This window comes from Protopterus annectens, chromosome 7.part0 (genome assembly GCF_019279795.1).
Source record: "Protopterus annectens isolate FY-2018-M chromosome 7.part0, PAN1.0, whole genome shotgun sequence".
In the NCBI taxonomy this organism is placed as follows: domain Eukaryota; kingdom Metazoa; phylum Chordata; order Ceratodontiformes; family Protopteridae; genus Protopterus; species Protopterus annectens.
In genome coordinates, this window is record NC_056739.1 from 1,621,091,787 (window position 1) to 1,621,108,738 (window position 16,952).

General features: G+C 38.8%; 1 protein-coding gene across 1 annotated transcript in view; it reads left to right on the forward strand.

The window, feature by feature from the left end:
* Positions 1-16,952, forward strand: part of ZMYND10 (zinc finger MYND-type containing 10) — a 1,873,846-nt gene that overhangs the window by 1,080,469 nt on the left and 776,425 nt on the right. The gene's annotated exons all lie outside the window — the stretch shown is intronic.

The window sequence follows — 16,952 nt, forward strand, 5'->3', positions numbered from 1 at the left end:
CTGCAGTCTGTTTCTTTCATTGATCTTAATATGTCTGTCTCTATTAAATCACGCAACTCTTCTCTTAGCTCATTTCCTTCTAAATTGAGGACACATTTTTTGTTCTTCATTTCCTGTGGGCATTCTACAGAGAGTTCTGTAGCATCTTCCTGTGGGGCATTCTCTTTAATTTCAACCTGTGTCTTCCATTATACTGATTTCATGTGGAAGGCTCCAAAATATCTTCATATGGCAACTCCCCAGTTGCTTCCCATTCCACTGGTTTCTCCTTAATTTGGATGTCTGTTGCTCTATCCTGCTGTGGTGCTTTCTGAGTTAGATTTTCTACACTTTGCAGGTACTCCATAACCTCAGTTTCTATTTCTTTACTAATCTTTTTTTCTACTTTTCCTTTGTCTTTTTATTTTTTATATTGTAAAGTTTTCCGTGTCTGGATTCCTTTGCATACATTTTTCTTCAAATCATTTTGGTACTGCTCTTTTTGTATTGCTTAATTTTGCTTTTTCCTTTGCATAAATATTACACCATATTAAATCTCTTTTTCTTTCCCATGTCCATATTTCTTCTACAGATGTCTCCTGATCTTCCTGTTTCTCCTTACTCTGGGACCTTGTTCCATCATGTTGTAATGCAGCCTGTGTTAGACCTTCTACACCAAATCCTTCACTTCGCAGGCATTCCATAACTTCAGCTTCTATTTTTTTAATTTCTACTTTACTAATCTTCTTTTTTGCATTCCCTATTTGTGGTATTATTTTTTTTATTGCGAAATTTTCCATATCTGGATACCTTTGCTTGTATTTCTCTTTGAATATCTTTGGGGCTGCCTTTTTTGTATTAATTAATTTGGCTTTTGACTTGCATAAATATTGCACCATATCAAATCTCTCTTTCTTTCCTATGTCCATATTTCTTTTTAATACTTTTCAAAAATCTCTAGGTTTTGTTGTTTATATTTTTGCACTTCCTCAGATGCTTCTTTTTCCAAACAGGTCAAAATTTCTTGGTCTGTATAATGTTTTTTTCATAGGTCTGTTTTATTAATGAACACACATTTTTATTTGAGGCTTCTGACAGTTTTTCTTGTAGAAGTATTTTGCTTTCCTCTAATTTCTCTGTTAATCTTTTTGTATATCCTGTGTCTGGAAATTCTGGTCTTTTTGCATAATAGTAATAATACATAATTTTTCTTATCCTCAGTAGTCTACTCTGTTGTCTTTATGGCTCTTTTTTGGCCTATCAGTTTTTGTGCTTTGTGTGGACTGCTACTTCCTTCTACAACAGGGGGCCATCCTCTGTTCTCTATTCTTTGTGACTGTTGCTATTCTCCTTCAGGATCTGCATTCAAAATCCCATTTTTTCCTTGTTTCTTGAATTAACCCTGCTTCATCATCAACCCCTTCCATGTAGCTTTCTGCTTGTGTTACGTATAAGACCCTTAACTAAATATCCCTTCAAATTGGGTAATCCTAAACCTCCTTGTTCTGTTGGGACGATCAATTTATCCCTTTAGTTTATTACACAGGCCCTTAAAAACATTCTTACTGTTTGTCTTGCTTACCATATCCATAGGCAGCAGCTTCCAGTTTCTCATTTTTTTATTATGTTTTGTTTTGTCTCTTCCCTCATATTTTTAACTGCCATAACCAAATACTTCTTAATCTATGTTCTTAAATACTACATTTCATCATGTCTCCATAAATGTGGGTATTGCTGGACCAACTCATTTGTGGGTACATAGTTTATAGCTATAATATTTGTTTTATATTCATTAATTATATATCCAGAAAAAAAAGGACTATCTCTGAATATTCCATAACACTGAGATGTCTTTTCTGGTTCCATCAGGTTCAATATAGTATCATCTATGAATAAAGCCATCTTTTCTTGATTGCCATTCCAATTATATCATTGAATTTCTGAGTCCTTTATTTTCTTTGCCACTGGTTCTAAATGTAATGCAAATAACAAAAAAGCTTGTAACGTTAAGTCTCATTTTGAAAACCAAACAAAAAAAAAAATACAAATATGAAAATGGGGCACTTACAAATGTCACCAGTGCTCTGTTTGTGGGTATATTTTGGAAAGCCTTTATTTTGTAGAGAGTAGAAGTAATAGAACCTTTTTAGTGCCAGGTTCTTTTACATGCAGCTCTAGGTATGCTGTTTACTTGGCTAAGTGCTCCTCCTGTGAAGCATTATATATAGGAAAAACCAATAGGGAACTCAAAAAAGAGAATTTTATGAACATCACTATGCAATAAAGATAAAAAATACAGTAAATTTGTTAGCCAAACATTCAGTTGAGAGTAAACTTTTTTTTAAAAAATTCTGTTTTTGTGTAATTGTTCATGTCACCACAAATTTTAATGGTGACAAATAGGGATTACTTGACTATAGAGAGTTAAAATGGCATATTAAGTCTGTTCTATGTGTATTCACTAGGATTAAACAGTAGTGTTAACTTAAAAGTGATACTTAACAGAAAACAACCCAGTGATATATCCAAATAAAAATTTCAATTGTGTTTTATTTTATTGTAGTGTTTAATATTTATGATGGTGCTTTAAGAATTTAATTGGTTGGTCATCTGAGGTTTCTGATTATTGGATGGGTGTATTTGTAAAGATGGTATTTAAACGTTTTATTCATTTTCTGTATTTATTCTGATGAAGACCATTTCTGTCAAAAGCACGTAATCATTAAATTGATTGGCATTTCTTCCTTTTTCTGATTCCAGTGGTATTTTTTAGAAACCTTTATTTTCTTTGCCACTGGTTCTAAATGTAATGCTAATGACAAACGGGAAAGAGAATACCCCTTTCCGGTTCCTCAGTTCAAACAAAACATATCAGAGAGGAACCCTCCCACTTTGATTTTTGCCTCTGATCCCTGATGTATGCTCCTAGCTCCTAATTAACCATATTATTGTATTAGGAAATGCAAATATTTCCATTGCCATACTCATAAAATCCTAGCTTACTCTGTTGAATGCTTTCTCTGCATCAAGATCCACCAATAGCAACAGTATTGTCTTACATTCTTCTTCCCTCTGGATCATCATTGTTCTATTAATGTTGTCAGATGTTTGCCTCCCCTCCACAAAACCACATTGGTCCATAGAGATCAATTTTGGAATCACCTTTTCCATTCTTTTAGCCAATATAGACTTAAAACAGTTAATAATCATGGCTTAAAATTGAAATGGGCCTATTTGAATCAGATGGGTCTTTACCATCTTTATGCATTACAGCCACCACAGCTTTTTTCAGGGTGTTCCTTTTAAAATACTGTTAAAAACCTAAAGAAACACAAAAAAATGCAGAACAGTAAGGAAAAATTCTTTACTGTGCATCCGGTACCATGGCTTACGCATTCAAGGAATAATTAACATACCATGCAGCACATATTTTATACATCCCTTAATTGCATAATGAATCCATTAATTAATTAACCAGTTCCCACTGTCTTTAAATAGAGACATATAAATATTTAAAATGACATTGCACATGTTTTTTGAAATGATATTGCACATATTTCTTAGAATAACATTCCACCTATTTTTAGAATGACATTAAAAATGTTTTTTTAGAAAATTCAGTAATGTCCCCTAACAAGTGAAAATCTATAACATTTTAAAAAAATACAGACAATGAAGAATCCTAATATATTTTTTACCCCACATTCAAGTTAATATCCAAATTTAACCCCCTAGAATGTAAGGTATCAAAATTTATGATGCATTTTGTTTCTAACAGCATTAAACTATTTAAGAATTCCTCCCCCTGACAAGCTATAGGCTTAGCTAATACAATGTAAGAGAAAGTAGAGTCTGTGCCACCATAATATTTCCTGAAATGCTCTACTACTGGGCTTTCTAATCTACCTCTCCCGATGTCTCCCAAATGCTCCATAATTCATTTTTTCACTGCCCTCTTGGTCTGCCGTATGTACCACTTGACTGGAGAACGTTCTCAACCAATTATATAAATCACCACCCAAGATTCACATAAGCCACGGTGGTACAGCGGTAGCATTGTTGCCTCACAGCAAGAGGTTCTCCTGTTCGATTCTCGGCTGGAGTGCCTTCTGTGTGGAGTCTGCCTGTCCTCCCCGCGGTCGAGTGGCCTCCGAAAGACATGCATGAATGGGCGTGTCTTCGCTGAAGGTTGGGCGTCAGGCTGGCAACTCGGCACCATAAAAATCTACTGCCAATCATTAGCGGATCGGAGTTCCGCTATAGTGACCCCCTAACCGGGAAAAGCCAAAAAGACAAACAACAACAACCACCACCCAAGATTCACAATTATATTGATCCAAAGCCTTATATGTCCTACCTTTAATGTTAACCCCATCTATGTTTCTGATCTTATCACGCGCTTTACACCTGCCACAAGGGAAACTACCCCTTCTTGTGTTTCCCCTTTCTACCGTACCTATACCTAACAATTCCTTCAAATCCATGAACCTACTGTAAGAAAAGGTAACCTTATCTGGGAACAATCCCTTGAGGCTTGCATCATTTAAAATAATAGGCCAGAATCTATCCACTAATTTCCTCAGAATGTCTGAGAAAGGTGAAAATCTATCCACAAAAAAAATGTTATCCTTAACTTCCCCCCTTCCAAATTCCTGATCTTTATAATTTCTTCTTGATGAACCCCTTTCTTCCTCAGTGTAAGCTATCCCTAACACTTTTTTAACCTTGTTCTCAGCAACATTTAGGGTATATTCATCATAACCCCTGCTGAGTAGTTTCTCCCTGATCTTCCCAAACTCATCATCCAACTTGGACTTATTTGAAGTATTATTCGCTATACGGAGATATTCTCCATATGGCAATGATGGAACCAAATGAGGAGCATGCATGCTATCAGCCTTGAGGAAATTGGTAACAACAGTTTCCTTCACAAGGGGCTTAAATTACATTTTCTGATTTTCCCCACAAAATAATTCTAAATCTAAATACTGCACTATTTCCCTGGTAGTGTGAAAAGTGAACTCCAGACCAAAGTGATTACCCTGCAAATACTGCATAAAGTCCTGAAATTCCTCTACTTCACCCTTACATATGTAAATTAAATCATCTTGTGTACTTTTTAAACACAATTACTTTCTGCTTATAAAATTCAGAGTTGTAGATGTATGAATTCTCAAAGTAATTTCTAAACAAAATAGTATAAACAGGGGCATAGGAAGCCCCCCACTGCAGTTCCCTCCTTCTGCAAGAAATATTGATTCTCAAACTTAAAGCAATTATGTGTCAAGGAAAATTCTAGCAAACGTATCAAAAAATCTGTATGTGGGCCTTCACCTAGCATATTGCTTATGGCTTCCAAACCCCATCTATTCTTAATGCTTGTGTATACTGATTTAACATCCACACTGGCCCAGTAGTAATCATTTTGCCATTCCATGCCCCCTATCTTATTAGAGAGCTCCTTTCCATTTTTAATGTGCAACATGATTTTGCATAAGAAATCTTTACGTTGGAAATCTAAAAACATGCCCACATTTTGTAAGTAAGCTCCCCTGCCAAATACTATTGGCCTTCCAGGAGGGTTGTAAATATCTTTGTGTATTTTGGGTATCACTTTGAATTTAGCATCCTTTGGGTTCCTAATATACAATTTCTTAACATCTAAAGCAGAAAGGAAACCAAACCTTTCACCTTTCTAAGATTTCCAACAACTGCAAATTAAATTCACTAACAGGGTTGCAAAGCAAAGCTTCATATATTGATATGTTTTCCAAAAGGGCCATAGCCATACTATTATAATAGTCTTTGGTCAAAATTACCCAATTACCCCCTTATCCACCTGTGTGAATATATATTCGTGACAACTTTTCCTGAAGTGCTGTAGAACATCCCATTGCTTCCTATTCAAATAATATACCCTGTTCTTTTTTCTAAATTTGTGATATTCTACCTCTAGTTGTTTACAAAGAACATTCTCAACATTGCATATACTCAGACGTTTTGGGAGGCACAAAGGATTCTCAACATTGCATATACTCAGACGTTTTGGGAGGCACAAAGGAACTACAATATGGCACTTGTGGTATCTGTAACTTGCCATACCCAGTGAAAAAACATGGACCGCTATTCTCAACATCCCCATTCCCAAGCATGCACTCCCCATCATCACATAACTCATAGTCATGAATTGACAAATTAAGTAAAGAGTTTTCCACATTTATATTTGCTTCATCATTTACTTTTTCATTAATTACATTATTGTTATTTTCAAAACATTCTTAGGTTAATTCTTTATTTCTGTTGTCATAAAATACTTTTAAATGTAACTTGTGGCAAGAACGAATAACCTCCAGGATTAAATCAGCCAAGCTAAGAAAATGTGTGGGGATGAATTTGATCCCTTTATCCAAAACAGATATTACATCCTGACTGAGATTCAAATCTGACAAATTATTTTTAAACTTGTCAAGTCCCTTTCATTGTCCCTAACATTTGTACAGAGTCCATGACCCGACAAAATGTCCATTCCACATTATGAAAGGCCTCCACTTCCGCCAACTCATTGCCAGTAGAATTTGTTTCTCTTCCTTCTGTTTCTGTTGCTCATGTTAGAATTCCCCTGCCATTTACGACCACAACCTTTAAAACCCTGGGTAGTCCCCTTTTGAGGTGTAGATTCTGTAGTTTCTATGGTTAAATCCTCAAAAGACACACTTTTTACTCCTTGACACTGATTCCACCGAGGAAAGGGAGGAATCCTGCTGGGTGCGACCTCTGCTACTAGAATGCCGAGCTGATTCATTATGCAATCAAGGGATGTATAAAATATGTGCTGCATGGTGTGTTAATTATTCCTTGAAGGCATAAGCCGTGGTGCCAGATGCACCAGTAAAGAATTTTTCCTTGCTGTTCTGCGTTTTTTGTGTTTCTTTTGGTTGAAGTGCTTTTTGTGCCCTTTATACTGTTAAAAACCTTCCAGAGCTTTTATCACTCTCTTTCCTCCTAACGTCCAAACTCCCATCAGAATACCATCTGATGTCCTTACATTCACTGCTGCAGTTTTCTTAACAGATGGGATTCCCTGCCGTGGAAGTCCGAACATCTGGCCAGTCAACCAAAGATGACTAGTTGTATTTAAAAGGTTTGCCAAACATCACTCTAATGTTCCTTGTGTAACATAGGGCATAGGGCATAAAAATGGTGTTCAGCCCTACCATAATCAGAACTTCTTTGCCTGCAGTGTGAATGTATCTTTGTACTGTTAGTCTTTTTTCCTGCATTCATTTTCTGCCAGTTTAACATAGTTTCATTCTCCAGTGACTACCTCTGGCCGTTTGCTGACTTCTGTTGCAGTTGCAGTTGCAGATGTGTCCCATTCGGGAATTTGTTTTTTCTGTTTCTTGGGGTTAATGTCATCCTGGAAGGTAAATGCCAGTATGGGAGACTTATTCCCCATTAAGAACACCATAAGTGCCTTTTTTGTCTAGGAGCCTCTCATGATAATATATCTTGTTCTATTTGTCAGGCGTTCATTCCGAAAACCCTTCACAGTACACTTTCTTTCCTTTCCTTGTATCTTAAGAACCAGCGTCTTAAGCTTCTCGCTGAAGATACAATGGAAGGAATCTCCCGCCCTGAGGGTAGCTTTTTAGGAGGGAGAGAAGAAGGTGAAAAAGGTACAACCAGAATCTTCCACTGTCCAGCCTCTGCCAGTTGTTTTTCCTGTGATTGTTACAAATCTGGAGGCTTGTCCAGCTGTGTTGTCGAATTTCTCTGCTGTGACCATGTCAGAGACCAGTGTGGGTCCAGCTGGCTGCATATCCAAAGAGGCTTTGCAGGAATCTGTCTGAGACATTCAGGGGAACCACGGCTGATTTTTTTTCCAAGGGGCCTAAGGGAGTTTCTCAGTTTTTGGTTGGGGAAGAAGTTCCTACTACTGTTCTTGACTGCTCTCCTGGGCCTGAGCCTTCTCAGTTTTTTGGAGGGGACATTCCCTTAAATTAAACCTGCTTCTTCTGCTCCTAAGGATCCACAAAGTGAGTGGCAGGCCTTCCTTCCCTCAGGATACTGCTTTAATGTCCTCAAGGCTTCCTCAAGAGGTTTTGGTTCCTGCTCCTCCTTGGTCCTCTACTCCCCTTAAAAGGCCTAGAGAACAGGATTCTTCATAGACGAGTCCGATTCAGATAATGAATCCCTGACTTATTCTGATCAAATTCCTTCTCCTTTAGACTGTGGCTCAGAGGAGGAGTAATCAATTAGTCCAGATGTTCCATTTGAGGAAATTTCCTTTGGGGACACACTTTCTAGGATGATGGATTTTTTTTTAAGTGGGACTGTGCTTAGGTCTCTGATATGCAAAAAAGGTACTATGAGTTGCTGCATTTGGAAAACCCCTAAACTTGCAGCTATTCCTCCTGTTTTGGCTACTTTACTGGATGCTTTTTCCAATGCCTCTCATGCTCCTGATTCTCTGCCTTCTGCTCTCAAGAAGCCTGATGGGTTTTATAGGGTGCCTGTGTAACTGTCCTGCTGTTGACCACTCTGTTGTGTCTGTAGCCTCTGATAAGCCATCTCAGTTGCTTCCTTCACCCAAGTTATTGCCTTCTGACAAGGATAGCAGAACTGTGGAATGGTTGGGTAAGAAGGTTTACACTTCTACTACCCTAGCTTTTAAGGCTGTTAATTATTAGACCCATATGTCTAGGTATGTGTTGGCTATTTTTTCTCAGGCCTGTCAACTTATTTTTGATTTTCCGAAGGTAAAACTTCTGTTCTTTCCTTGCTAGGGACTTACTCTCAAGTCATTCGACATTCTATTAAATTTAGTTATGATGCAGCAGATGCTTCTTCTAGGGCTGCTGTTTTTGATTCAGTGATGAGGTATTCTTGGCTAAGGCTTCATCCTCTACCTGTGATAATAAAGCTACTTTGATGAATGCTCCTCTGTATTCTAAACTTTTGTTTGGGAAAGCTGCTGCTGGTTTGTTTAAGTCCTTTTACGATAAGGGTAAGGCCTTACAGAAGCTTAAACATGTGTTTGTTTCTCCTGTGCCTAAATTTCAGAGAAACTATCCTGCTAAGCCTTCATTTGTTTGTAGGCAATTCCGCCCTTCTACTAAAGATAGGAAGAGTAGCTAATGGGCTTCTCCTGCTAAGGTTACTCAGTTTTCAGGGACTTCGAGGCTTTCCTTTCTGGACAAACCAGGTGCTGTATGACTCTTCCTCTCTTCCCAGCCATATTCCTCTTTCTCTTTACCTTTCTCTTCCTCTTTTGCTTCGAACCACTCTGGATTCTTGGGTTATGTTGATTATTTATTAGGGGTACTTCATGGTGTGGAAATTCCGTTATCCTTTTATGGGCATTCTTCTGCCTCCTCTGGAATAACTTCCCTTTCTCCCAGAGGTTCTTCAAAATCTCTTGACTCTGGGTACTATTTAGGAGATGTCTGTATCCAAAATGGGGAAAGGGTTCTACTCCAGACCGTTTCTAGTGCCCTGAAATGTATTCTAGACCTCTCTCATCTAAACACTTTTCTAAAAGTGCCTTCCTTTTGGATGTTGTCCCTTCAGATTCTGTTTCCTTTATTGCTCCCTCAGGCCTTAATGGTGTCTCCAGATCTCAAGGGTGCTTATCTCCATATTCCAATCCATCCTCTTTTCAGGAAGTTTTTGTGTTTCTCTATTGCTTTCTGGCATTTGCAGTTCTCTGCTTTGCCTTTTGGCCTTTATATTGCCCCATGGGTGTTCATCAAATGCTTTGCTCCTGTGATTGCTTTTTGCAGGCTTCAAGGATTCCATGTATTTCCTTACTTAGACAACCTGTCGATTCAGGCATCTTCTCTAGAGACCTTTTTGCAAAATCTTCATTTTACCATTTCCCTTCTTCAGAGCCTGGGTTTCACTATAAATTTCTAAAGTCGTCTCTGACTCCTTCTCAGGATCATGTTTTTCTGAGTTGCAGGATTCAGATGGTGACCATGCTTGCATACCTGCCCCCTCCAAAGGCCTTAACTCATTTCTTTCTTTCTTTCAAACTGTTCTTCCTCTGGCTTCCATTACCACCAGGGTGTTTCTGAGAGCTCTGTGTTTCATGGCATCCACCATTATGATGCTCCCTGTGGCCAAACTTCACATGAGGAAGTGTCAGTGGTTTCTGAAGTCAATTTGGCTCCATCATGCACATCCTGTAGACTTTGTAGTTCCTCTTCTTCCTTGTTTCAGACAGAAACTTCACTGGTGGATTCAGCAGTTGTCTCTGAATCCAGGCATCCCTTTCCATCCTCCTCTTTCCTCTTAGGAATTGTTCACAGATGCTTCAGACCTGGGATGGGGGTGACATTTTGTTCCCTAAAAGTATAGGGGGTGTGACTTGTTAGGCAGTTTATATCCTTTCCGGTCAGAACATTGTGGCAGACACACTGAGTAGGTCCTTAACTCAGTCCCACAAATGGATGCTTCATAGGGATGTGGTTCTGGACATTATCCACCAGTATTTTACACCTCAAGTAGATCTTTTTGACTCCCCTATGAACAGAAAATTTCTTCTGTTCTGTGCCAGAGAGCTAGGTCTTCTGGTGTGGAAGGCAGATGCCCTCTCATTTTCTTGGAAGGGGATGTTTCTTCCAAGGCTCATAAGAGATTACTAGGCTGTCAACCTGGAGGCCATTTTCAGCCTAGCCATTCCATCCTAATGTAATACCATAGAAATGTTATTCAGTACCCATTGCATTTAGTGATGACTGCCCATGTCCCAGAGGGACTATTTCAGTCCCAGGCAATATTTAGGTCCTTGAAATGGGTAGCCCTAGTCCTGTTTGATTTATGGATATGCAGGAAGTTTATTAGGTTTGAGTCTTGGATTGCTCTGTAGACCAGGAATAAGTCTCGCCTAAGAGGTCTATATGATACAACTGGAAAGACCCCAAATGTACCTCACCAAGAGGATCAAAGGGCTCAAACAGATGCCATATGCTGCCCGGTTAAAGAAACTCCAGCTCTACTCAGTGGCATACCGCCTGCTCAGAGGCAATCTGTGCCTGACGTATAAAGCCATGTCCAACCCGGAATTAATGGACATGCTGCACCTCAGAAAATCCAAATCCCATCGAGCTACGCACTCGAGAGACTTGAACCTCTGCACTGAAATAAATAGGACATGCTGGAGGGACAGATTCATAACCGAGAGGCTCCCTTCACTCTGGAATAAAATCCCAGTCCAGGTTAGGCAGAGTCCCTCATTGAGACTCTTCAAGAGGAATCTTGATGAGTGGATGGGAGATCGTAGGTTTACCCCGGGTATCACTTCTGTGTCACTGTTAGACAGAGGCCCAGTATACTAACCACGAAAAAGGGCATTGCAAAACTTATTTAAAATGGGTGGCGAAAGTCAAACACACTCTGGCTAGACTTATAAATGCCCTAGGGCAGATAGCCTAGTATGAACCTATGAACAAAGTATAGTGACAGGGACTTTAGTCTGTCTTTGTAAGGCACATGCTGGAACCCCTTGGTGATCTTTGTTAGAAACCTCTGAGGTCTCTCTAGTTGCTACAGGTGCTTTGTACGGTACATGCCGAATGGAGACTTATACTCAATTATGGGCCAGATAAGTGCAAAGTATAGAGGGGTTATAACCTCTCTTGCTTGAGTCAATGCATTTACTAATCAAGTGTGCTACATAGAAAGTCTTTCTTACTAAAGTAGACATATGGTTGTCAGTTAAGGTCGCAGTCAACTTGTGATCCCAGGGCCCTTACCACTTCATGAATACTTAGGGTATTGTTGCTGATTTGCTAGTGTGAAGGAGCATTGTTTATGCCGAAGGGAATGATGATGCATTTTTTGCATTCATTTTGAGTGCATGACTAATACACTAGTTGTTGGTCTGCATGAGACCCTCCTGAAGTATACTGACATCATTTGGGGATTCAATGATTTCACCAAGTTTGTAGTCTGCAAACTTGGTCATCCACAGCCCCTTAGTTTTGACCTGAACTTCTGAGAAATATATACCAAACAGTAGGCAGCCCAGCACTGACCCCTGTGGGTACCCCACTGGTAACAAGTCTGCTGGTTGATGTGGAGTCACCCACTTTGCTAGTGTGTCCGGTTTGTGAGCCAGTTGGCAACCCATCTTACAACAAAGGGGTTTACATTCAGTTTGCTAAGATTATCTGTAATGCCTGTATGTGGGATTGCTTAGAAAGCCTTTGCCAAGTCCAGGTATACCGTGTGCACAGATTTACCCTCGTCAATGGCCTGGTCACATTTTCAGAGAAATCCACCAGATTTAACAAGCAGGATCTGCCCTTGAAGCCGAATTGAGTAGGATCCTGGGATTGGAGGTCACCTATGTCTTTATTTATGAGGTCCATAAGGATACTTTCCATGACCTTATAGGTGAGGCTGGTCAGGCTTATGGGCCTATAATTCCCTGGATTTATTGCTAGGCCACCTTTGTGGAGGGGAATAACTGTTGCTGTTCTCCATTCCACTGGAAAAAATCCTGTGGTTAGGCTATGATTGAAAAGGGTACTTAATGGTGATGCTAGTTCATGTTTTATCCTGTTTAGAAGACAGCCTGGGATGTCTTCTGGTCCCATAGAGGCTGTATCTTTTGCCTTAGACAAGGCTTTGAAGACCTGCTCTTCAGATATGTAGGGTGGAGGGGAAGGGTGGGGTAAGGTTTGTGATAAGTTAGAAGGGCACAAGGAAGTGAGATTTGTCACTTTACCTATCCTTTAGCAAGTTTGCTATCTCTGTTGGGTCAGTGTGTGTGATACCATTAGTCACTAGTTCTGCACATGCTTGGGTTCTACCTTTTAGGCCGCATACATAGCTGTAAAAGGCCTTTTGGTTAACCTTGGCATTACTTGCTAATTTTCTGTCAAATGAGCTTTTAGAGAATTTGACAAGTTGTCTTATTTGCCCGTTGAAACTGAGAAGGGTGCTCTTACATTGTTGAGGCCTTGCCTTTGTCTTCTTACATAGCAACTTTTGACGTTTACTGGAAAGTTTGTTGATGATGGATGCCCACCATGGCAGCTTATTTTTACTTGGGGCTCTGGCTTTGATTCTTTCTGGTACAGCTGAGTTTATATACTTATGTAAGTGATTCTACATGGCTTTGGTGTAGGCTCTGGAATAGTTGTTACCTCCAGCTTAGGGTGCGGCTTGAAATGCATTTATAACTTCACCTAGGAAGATATAGTTTGCCTTGGTGAAGTTTTTTAGTCTAATTTCACCCTTTGTAAGTTCTGGTGTTAGTGCCAGATTGAAGGTGACTGATTTGTGCTCAGTTTTAACTAATGAGTGTCCAACAGTTGTGGCAGAGCATCTGTTTGACATGTTGGTGATGACCAGATCTAGTATGTTTGTTCTCCTTGTAGGGGTATGAACAGTTTGTTCCAAGGCATTTGAATTAACAAAGTCAAGGAACTTTAGCGCTATTGAGTAAGGGCTAGTGTAGGTTTCCCAGTTGATGATGAGATCATTGAAATCCCCCATAACTAATGTATTATGCAAAATTTGGATTGTCTCCACTTTGGTCAAGTAGGTTTCATGGGTGTCATGACCCATGGAGGGGGATCTGTAACTGGCTATGACTGGAATGGGGGTCTTACCCACCATAACCTGGGCATGGAGTATCTCCATGGAGTTGTCCAGTCTAAATGTACAGGAGGTGAATACATCTCTAATGTAGATTGAAACACTGCATCCTTTGGTTTTCACACGTTCATTTTGTTGTCTAAAGGTGTGGAAGGCATTGTAGACTTGCAAGGTCGGGGTACTCTCTGAGGCCTGGAACCAGGTTTCTGTGACTTCACAGACATCTGCAACTTCTAGCGATAGAAGTGCTTCCAGGGAGTGCAGTTTTTGGTTTAAACTCCTGGCATTTATCAGCATGACCCTTGTTTTGTTTTAATTGGCTAATTTTACATCAGTAATGTTGTTTTCTAAACCTTGTCGAAAACGCCACTATGGGGGAGGCATGAGCCTTTGCCAGCAGCCAAAAGCTTAGAAGTGCCAGGTGCAAACTGTCTGTGGCAAAGCAGTGAGGTTTGTCGACCATGGCTTCCCAGGCTGACAGGAACTGGACCCTTTTGAATGACACCAAAAACTAAGCCAGTTATTGAAATTGGTCATTTTTTGTTTATACTGCGGCATTATTCTAGGTGAGGGTTGTATGCTGCTCGAGGCTAGGGGCATACCTGCCTGGGACACATACTCAGAGAGCTCAACCATGTCTCTCCTCATATAGTCCAGTGAGGTACATCTCAAGTCGTTCACACCAAAGTGAACTATGACAGAGTCATAATGGTGCTTGTTGCTGAGAGACCTGAGTGCATGTGTGATCTGACGAATCCTGGCACAGGACAGGCAGCTGACTGTGACTTTCTGTTTGTGCAACCTGGTGAGTGGGACATCTGTGTGTTTCACTAATAAGTCTCCAATGACAAGAAAATTAGTTTTTTTAGTGTTACGCGTTACGGGCTTGGTGGGAGAAATACTGGTGTTGCTTTGTGTCATCGGTGCTGTGGGGTCTGTGTTAATTGTAGCAGTCTTCTGTTTTGGAGGTACGCCCATGGCCAACACCTATGCAGACATTATTAAGAATTGCTGGGAAAACAAATATATTTTTCACACACATTTAATCAATATTTCAAGAATGTTTCTTTTTATAAATGTTTTGTAGATTTATTTTTTAATATGGGATGGCTCACTGATAGATTTGAATGAATTTATTTCTTACTTGCCTACCACTCCAAGTTTTTTGGGTTTTAAGAAACATATTAGCTATAAACAAATTGATGTTTTAGATATCACATTAATTAAAGATGTTTGAGGTCAGATTTAAACCACTTATATACTAAGGAAGTAAAAAGATGCACATATTTGTCAAGTCAAAGTATTCATCCTCCATTTGTATTTAACAACATAGTTAGAAACAAAATGGTTTGAGCATCACATTTAAATACTGATGATAATAAATTATTGCATCAACTTGACAAAATAGTAAGTGACTTTAGTGAAAGAGATTATCATATGGAGATATTGTATAAAGAAAAAAAAAACAGATAATTAAAAATAGACTAAGTATAGACCTATTTTTTTCTGATTATATATGTTTGAATAGAAGCCTTTCTCGTAATATGGACCCAAGAAGGTGCTTCTGTGGTCTACCCTTCTAATGCAGCTATAAATAGTAGAAGTAGTAAAAGTAGTATCTGTTGTGCCATGTTTATGTTTGATCGTAATACTAAAAAAATTAAGCAAATAATAAATAGATATTGGTCCATCTTATCAAATGTTCCTGAGCTTAAAGATGTATATGAGGGAGGACCATGTTTTAGTTATAAGAGATCAAGTAATTTGAAAAATAGTTTGTTTTAAAGAACAAGTTAAGACGAACAAAACATTCACTGATAAAACAGGTACTTATGCTTGTAAATAATGTAGTTTTTGTAAATTTATTTTACAAGCAAAACAATTATTCAGCCCCTTTATGAAAAGCTTTGTATTAGGGGCTTATGGTACTTGTGAAACGAGAAGTGTAGTTTATTTAGCCCAGTGTTCTAAGTGTCCTGCATATTGTATAGGTAAAACCAATCAAAGGTTGAAAGACAGATTCTGTCGAGATAAGAAAGTGTAGAAAGTAATGCACTCTGTAAACATATTCAAAACACTAATAATACCCATTTTTTTAAGTATGTAATTCACCCACAATTGTGAGGTGGAGATACAAAAAAAACTACACTGAAACTGAAAACAATAGGTGGATTTTAAGACTTAAAGCACATTATCCGCCAGATTTAAATGGATTCATGACAATTAAACCGCATTTGAAAGAGTTGCACAACAAGGTTTAGTAGTACTGTTTCTTTAATTTATAGATGTTTTTGTTAGATGAATGATGTCACATGATTTTAATTAATTAATTAATTAATTTTAATTGAGTCTAGTATTTAAAGGATGTTTGTCCAACTGATTGTTATGTTGCCTGATAAAGCATTTTTAAACGTGAATGTTTTTACTTGTGGTTCTGGACTGTTTGAATAATTGTGTTTTGGAGATCTCAAGGTGTTTTGGTAAGTTTTTCGAAAGAACATCCGTGTGTGTAGATTTTTGTGTTTGATGCGTACTATGTGTATGAGTAGTGGTACTATGTGCATATTTAGTAGTGGGTGAGTTGACAACCTTTTCTGTGTTACTGTTTTAAGTGCGAGAGAGCATGGATTCAGGATTCTTGGTGTAGATACATGTCTCGCACTCTGTACTAGAGTGACTTATTAGTAGAGGGTTGTCCGTGTACATGAGGCGATTGCTACACTGCCTCAAGAGACCTAAATCAGCAAGGCTGACAGGAGAAACAAGAGTAGTCCAATTGTCCATAATGCTAGGTTGAAGACTGTTGTCACTAGGGGTGGCTTTTCAGAATCGATCATGGATGAACTCAGTGGATGGATATTTCAGCCTTTTTTTTTTTTTTGCTGGTGGTTTAATAGTTTACAGCTTACTAGAAGTATTTCTTGACTGGGAAAGGACTAGGGATGAGGGCTATATGCTACAGTTGTATCTAAGGGAAAATTGTTGAATTTAACTGTCTGGCTTTGGCACACAATTGCGCAGAAGTGCACGGTGCTGCACAATGAGCAAACAAGCAGAAACCTGCTCAAATGCAGGACCTAAATACCAGATGCTAAAAATTTGAAAAAGAAATTTAAAAAGATTCAAAATGACCAATGAGGATGCTTATTCCAAGCCCTAAACCGACCTTCCTTTACCAAGACAGGACCTGGAAAATGTACTCAGAACAAACAACTACTACAAACAGACCCAGATGCAGCAAGCTTGTATCTGGACTATGCTGCGGCTACTAGTTAGCTTAATTTCAGTGGGAAACACTAGAGAATGTTTGACACAGCTGAAAAATAGCAGTGAGACACAAAAAAATGTTTAAAACATCAGAAAAT